Source organism: Oncorhynchus gorbuscha, linkage group LG15, assembly GCF_021184085.1.
Source record: "Oncorhynchus gorbuscha isolate QuinsamMale2020 ecotype Even-year linkage group LG15, OgorEven_v1.0, whole genome shotgun sequence".
NCBI classification, from domain to species: Eukaryota; Metazoa; Chordata; class Actinopteri; order Salmoniformes; family Salmonidae; genus Oncorhynchus; species Oncorhynchus gorbuscha.
In genome coordinates, this window is record NC_060187.1 from 82,307,409 (window position 1) to 82,314,169 (window position 6,761).

A 6,761-nucleotide genomic window follows, 5' to 3' on the forward strand; every position below is an offset into this window, starting at 1 on the left:
AAGAGGTGGGGTTTCAGGTGTCTCCGGAAGGTGGTGATTGACTCCGCTGAGGGAGTTTGGCCAGAGCAGCGAACAGTTTTGACTGGGCTGAGCGGGAGCTGTACTTCCTCAGTGGTAGGGAGGCGAGCAGGCCAGAGGTGGATGAACGCAGTGCCCTTGTTTGGGTGTAGGGCCTGATCAGAGCCTGGAGGTAATAATAATAATAATAATATATGCCATTTAGCAGACGCTTTTATCCAAAGCGACTTACAGTCATGTGTGCATACATTCTACGTATGGGTGGTCCCGGGAATCGAACCCACTACCCTGGCGTTACAAGCGCCATGCTCTACCAACTGAGCTACAGAAGGTGCCGTTTCCCTCACAGGGAAGTGGTCTGATGAAGTGAACACTAAGTTACAGGACTGTTTCGCCAGCACAGACTGAACTATGTTCTGGAATTCATCTGATAAAATGGTGGTGTTTACCTCATCAGTCACCAGCTTCATTAATAATTGTGTCAATGACGTCTTCCCCACAATGACCCAACGTACATATCCCAACCAGAAGCCATGGATTACAGGCAACATCCTCACTGAGCTAAAGACTAGAACTGCCGCTTTCAAGGAGCGGGACACTAACCCGGGAGCTTATAAGAAATCTCACTACGACCTCAGATGAGCCATCAAACAGTCAAAACGTCAATACAGGACTGAGATGGAATCCTACAACACCAGCTCTGGCACTCGTTGGATGTGGCAGGACTTGAGTAGGGACTATAAACAGGTTAACATTGACATGGCTATGGGGCCAGATGGATCACTAGGATGCATACTCAGAGCATGCACTGACCAGCTGGTGTCTTCATGGACATTTTCAACCTTTCCCTGACCCAGTCTGTAATACCAACATGTTTCAAGGAGAACACCATAGTCCCTGTGCCCAAGCATGCCAAGGTAACCTGTCTAAATGACTACCGCCCGTGGCACTCACATCTGTTGCCCCGAAATGCTTTTAAAAGCTGTTTAAGGCTCACATCAAAACCATCATTCCAGACACGCTGGAGCCTTCTCCAATTCACATTCCACCCCAACAGATCTACAGATGATGCAATCTCTATTGCACTCCGAACTGCCCTTTACTACCTGGACAAGAGGAACACCTATGTGAGAATGCTGTTCATTGACTATAGGGCGGCATCCAACACGGTAGAGCCATCCAAGCTCATCACTAAGCTCAGGACCCTGGGACTGAACAACTTCCTCTTCAACTGGATCCTGGACTTCCTGACGGGATGCACCCAGGTGTTGAGGGTAGGCAACAACACATCTGCCACGATGACCCTCAGGGGGGCGTGCGTAGTCCCCTCCTGTACTCCTTGTTACCCATGACTGCGTGGCCACGCACGCCTCCTACACCATCATTAAGATTGCTGACGACATGAAGGTGGTTGGCCTGATCACAGACGACAATGAGACAGCCTATAGGGAGGAAGTCAGTGACCTGGCAGTGTGGTGACAGGACAACAACCTCTCCCTCAATGTTAGCAAGACAAAGGAGCTGATCATAGACTACAGGAAATGGAGGGCAGAACACGGCGCCATCCACGTCGACAGGGCTGTAGTGGAGTCGAGAGCTTCAGGATCCTACACATCAATCAGGTATTAACATGGTCTACACACACCAACACAGTCATGAAGAAGGCACAACAGCGGCCCTTCCCCCTCGGGAGGATGAAAAGATTTGTAATGGGCCCTCAGTTCCTCAAAAGGTTTCACAGCTGCACCATTGAGAGCATCTTGACTGGCTGCATTACCGCTTGGTATGGCAACAGCTTGGCATTCGACCGCAAGGTGCTACAAGAGGGTAGTGCATATGGCCCAGTACAATAAAGGGTTTGTGTTCCCTGCCATCTTTAAAGCCAAGTCATCATTGACTCAGTACAGGTACCCTGTGTATATTGCCAAGTTATTATTGACTCAGTACTGTTACTCTGTGTACATAGCCAAGTTATCGTTGACTCAGTACTGGTACCCCGTCTATATAGCCAGGAGGACTGAGGGAGAGTGTTACAGCCAGGAGGACTGAGGGAGAGTGTTACAGCCAGGAGGACTGAGGGAGAGTGTTACAGCCAGGAGGACTGAGGGAGAGAGGTACAGCCAGGAGGACTGCGGGAGAGAGGTACAGCCAGGAGGACTGAGGGAGAGAGGTACAGCCAGGAGGACTGAGAGAGAGAGGTACAGCCAGGAGGACTGAGGGAGAGAGGTACAGCCAGGAGGACTGAGGGAGAGAGGTACAGCCAGGAGGACTGAGGGAGAGAGACGTGAGAGGAGGAGAAATAGAGTGTGAGTGTGAGTGGGTTACAGGGGGAAGGTAAGGTTTAGAGGTGCAACACACACACACACACGTGCACGACCTTACACATTATCTAAATATAGACAGGATTTTGGATCCCCCAAATCCACACATCCCACTTAACACACACACACACGCACACACACACGCACACACACACACAGCGAGAGAGATGCAGCACATCCTGCATCCTATACACCTCCTCTGCTGTAGCAGCCGTGGGATGGAATCTCCCGAGCACACACTTCCGTCCCGGCTGACACACGCCCTCTTCAATGGCAAGGTTTGGTCCTTATGTCACAGTGCCCCTGATGATGACTGTAACTCCAGCCTCCCACAGCCAACAGAGAGGGAAGACCTTCCTGTTAATAAAAGAGAGATTTTTGCTTCTTCCATTTCAATGCAAGAACAGGTTCTGAGCCTGATGTGGGAGGTAACCACCACATATTTGGACACCCCTCCTTGTACAGTAGCCCTATTATAAATAATAGGAACAGTCCTGACCAAATACCGAACAAAAACGGGAAGGAGTTAGTGCATCTCTTTCGAGGCCTGTATGTGGTTAATGGTAGAATCAGAGGGGACTCTTTAGGTCAGTTTACTTACTGCTCAGCTCTTGGGACAAGTGTAGTCGATTATGTCATCACTGACATTGACCCCTCCTCTATTAGTTCATTCACTGTCAGACCACTGACACCATTGTCAGATCACAGTCAGATCGACGTGCTTCTGAAGAAATGAACCATCAATACGTATAAAAACAGCCCAATAAACTCTACAACATGAACCAATAGTACAGATGGGCTCCAAACAGTCACAGAGAAAATCATTGAAACATTTAACTCAAATGAAATGATGAACTCTATACAGGTCTTCAATAACTCACAAAACAATAAAGAAGGTGTCAATTCGGCTACTCGAATCATCAACTGCATATTCCAAAAAGCAGCATCAAAAGCAAACCTCAGAAAACCAAAGAAATGCAACATCAGAAACAAACAAAAAAAATGTTTCTGAAAGATGGTTTGATAATGAACGTAAAACAAATAGAAAACATCTAAGACAAATGTCAAATGAAAAACATAAGCAGCAAAACAACGCAGATTTACGTTATGAATACTTCGAAATTCTGAAACAGTATAAACATACATTGAAATGCAAGAAATTGAATTATATCAATTAGAAGCTTGATGAAATTGAAAACCAATTGACCAAAATCAGTTCTGGGACATGTGGAACAATTTCAGCACAACAAAGCCACAAGAATTAGCCGTACAAGCCATAGCCATTAGCCATAGCCATTAGCCATAGCCATTAGCCATAGCCAATAGCCATAGCCGTTAGCCATAGCCGTTAGCCATAGCCATTTGGAAAACTTATTTTGATCATCTATACAAAAACATCCCACAAAATGACTTACAATATAACTAATTAGAAATTGAAGAAAAAATGAACATCCTTGAATCAGTCATTAAAAACAACCAAAATCCATTTGATTACCCAATAAAGATAAAATCTATAAAAACGAAGGAGGATTGTGGTCTAGATAACATCAAAAATGAAATGCTGAAAAACAGCACACCCGAGTTGCAAAATACTGAGCTTAGATTGTTCAACATGCGTCTGCTTCTGTCTGCTTTCCTGATGTCTGGAACCAGGGGCTCATCTCCCAGATCCACAAAAGTGGAGACAAATCAGACCCCAATAATTACAGGGGAATTTGCGTCAACAGTAACTTGGGAAAGATTTTCTGTAGCATTTTGAATTCAAGAATTCAAACCTTTCTTCAAGAAAAAAATGTAATAAGTAAATGTCAAATTGGCTTTCTTCCTAACCATCGCACTACTGACCATATATACACCTTACACACACTAATTAATAAACACCATCGCACTACTGACCATATATACACCTTACACACACTAATTAATAAACACCATCACACTACTGACCATATATACACCTTACACACACTAATTAATAAACACCATCACACTACTGACCATATATACACCTTACACACACTAATTAATAAACACCATCACACTACTGACCATATATACACCTTACACACTAATTAATAAACACCATCACACTACTGACCATATATACACCTTACACACACTAATTAATAAACACCATCACACTACTGACCATATATACACCTTACACACACTAATTAATAAACACCATCACACTACTGACCATATATACACCTTACACACACTAATTAATAAACACCATCACACTACTGACCATATATACACCTTACACACACTAATTAATAAACACCATCTCACTACTGACCATATATACACCTTACACACACTAATTAATAAACACCATCACACTACTGACCATATATACACCTTACACACACTAATTAATAAACACCATCACACTACTGACCATATATACACCTTACACACACTAATTAATAAACACCATCTCACTACTGACCATATATACACCTTACACACACTAATTAATAAACACCATCACACTACTGACCATATATACACCTTACACACACTAATTAATAAACACCATCCACTACTGACCATATATACACCTTACACACACTAATTAATTAAAAACACCATCACACTACTGACCATATATACACCTTACACACACTAATTAATAAACACCATCTCACTACTGACCATATATACACCTTACACACACTAATTAATAAACACCATCACACTACTGACCATATATACACCTTACACACACTAATTAATAAACACCATCACACTACTGACCATATATACACCTTACACACACTAATTAATAAACACCATCTCACTACTGACCATATATACACCTTACACACACTAATTAATAAACACCATCACACTACTGACCATATATACACCTTACACACACTAATTAATAAACACCATCTCACTACTGACCATATATACACCTTACACACACTAATTAATAAACACCATCACACTACTGACCATATATACACCTTACACACACTAATTAATAAACACCATCACACTACTGACCATATATACACCTTACACACACTAATTAATAAACACCATCTCACTACTGACCATATATACACCTTACACACACTAATTAATAAACACCATCACACTACTGACCATATATACACCTTACACACACTAATTAATAAACACCATCACACTACTGACCATATATACACCTTACACACACTAATTAATAAACACCATCTCACTACTGACCATATATACACCTTACACACACTAATTAATAAACACCATCACACTACTAACCATATATACACCTTACACACACTAATTAATAAACACCATCTCACTACTGACCATATATACACCTTACACACACTAATTAATAAACACCATCGCACTACTGACCATATATACACCTTACACACACTAATTAATAAACACCACCGCACTACTGACCATATATACACCTTACAAACACTAATTAATAAACACCATCGCACTACTGACCATATATACACCTTACACACACTAATTAATAAACACCATCACACTACTGACCATATATACACCTTACACACACTAATTAATAAACACCATCACACTACTGACCATATATACACCTTACACACACTAATTAATAAACACCATCACACTACTGACCATATATACACCTTACACACACTAATTAATAAACACCATCACACTACTGACCATATATACACCTTACACACACTAATTAATAAACACCATCACACTACTGACCATATATACACCTTACACACTAATTAATAAACACCATCACACTACTGACCATATATACACCTTACACACACTAATTAATAAACACCATCTCACTACTGACCATATATACACCTTACACACACTAATTAATAAACACCATCACACTACTGACCATATATACACCTTACACACACTAATTAATAAACACCATCACACTACTGACCATATATACACCTTACACACACTAATTAATAAACACCATCTCACTACTGACCATATATACACCTTTACACACACTAATTAATAAACACCATCACACTACTGACCATATATACACCTTACACACTAATTAATAAACACCATCACACTACTGACCATATATACACCTTACACACACTAAATAAACACCATAATAAATACACCATCTCACTACTGACCATATATACACCTTACACACACTAATTAATAAACACCATCACACTACTGACCATATATACACCTTACACACACTAATTAATAAACACCATCACACTACTGACCATATATACACCTTACACACACTAATTAATAAACACCATCTCACTACTGACCATATATACACCTTACACACACTAATTAATAAACACCATCACACTACTGACCATATATACACCTTACACACACTAATTAATAAACACCATCGCACTACTGACCATATATACACCTTACACA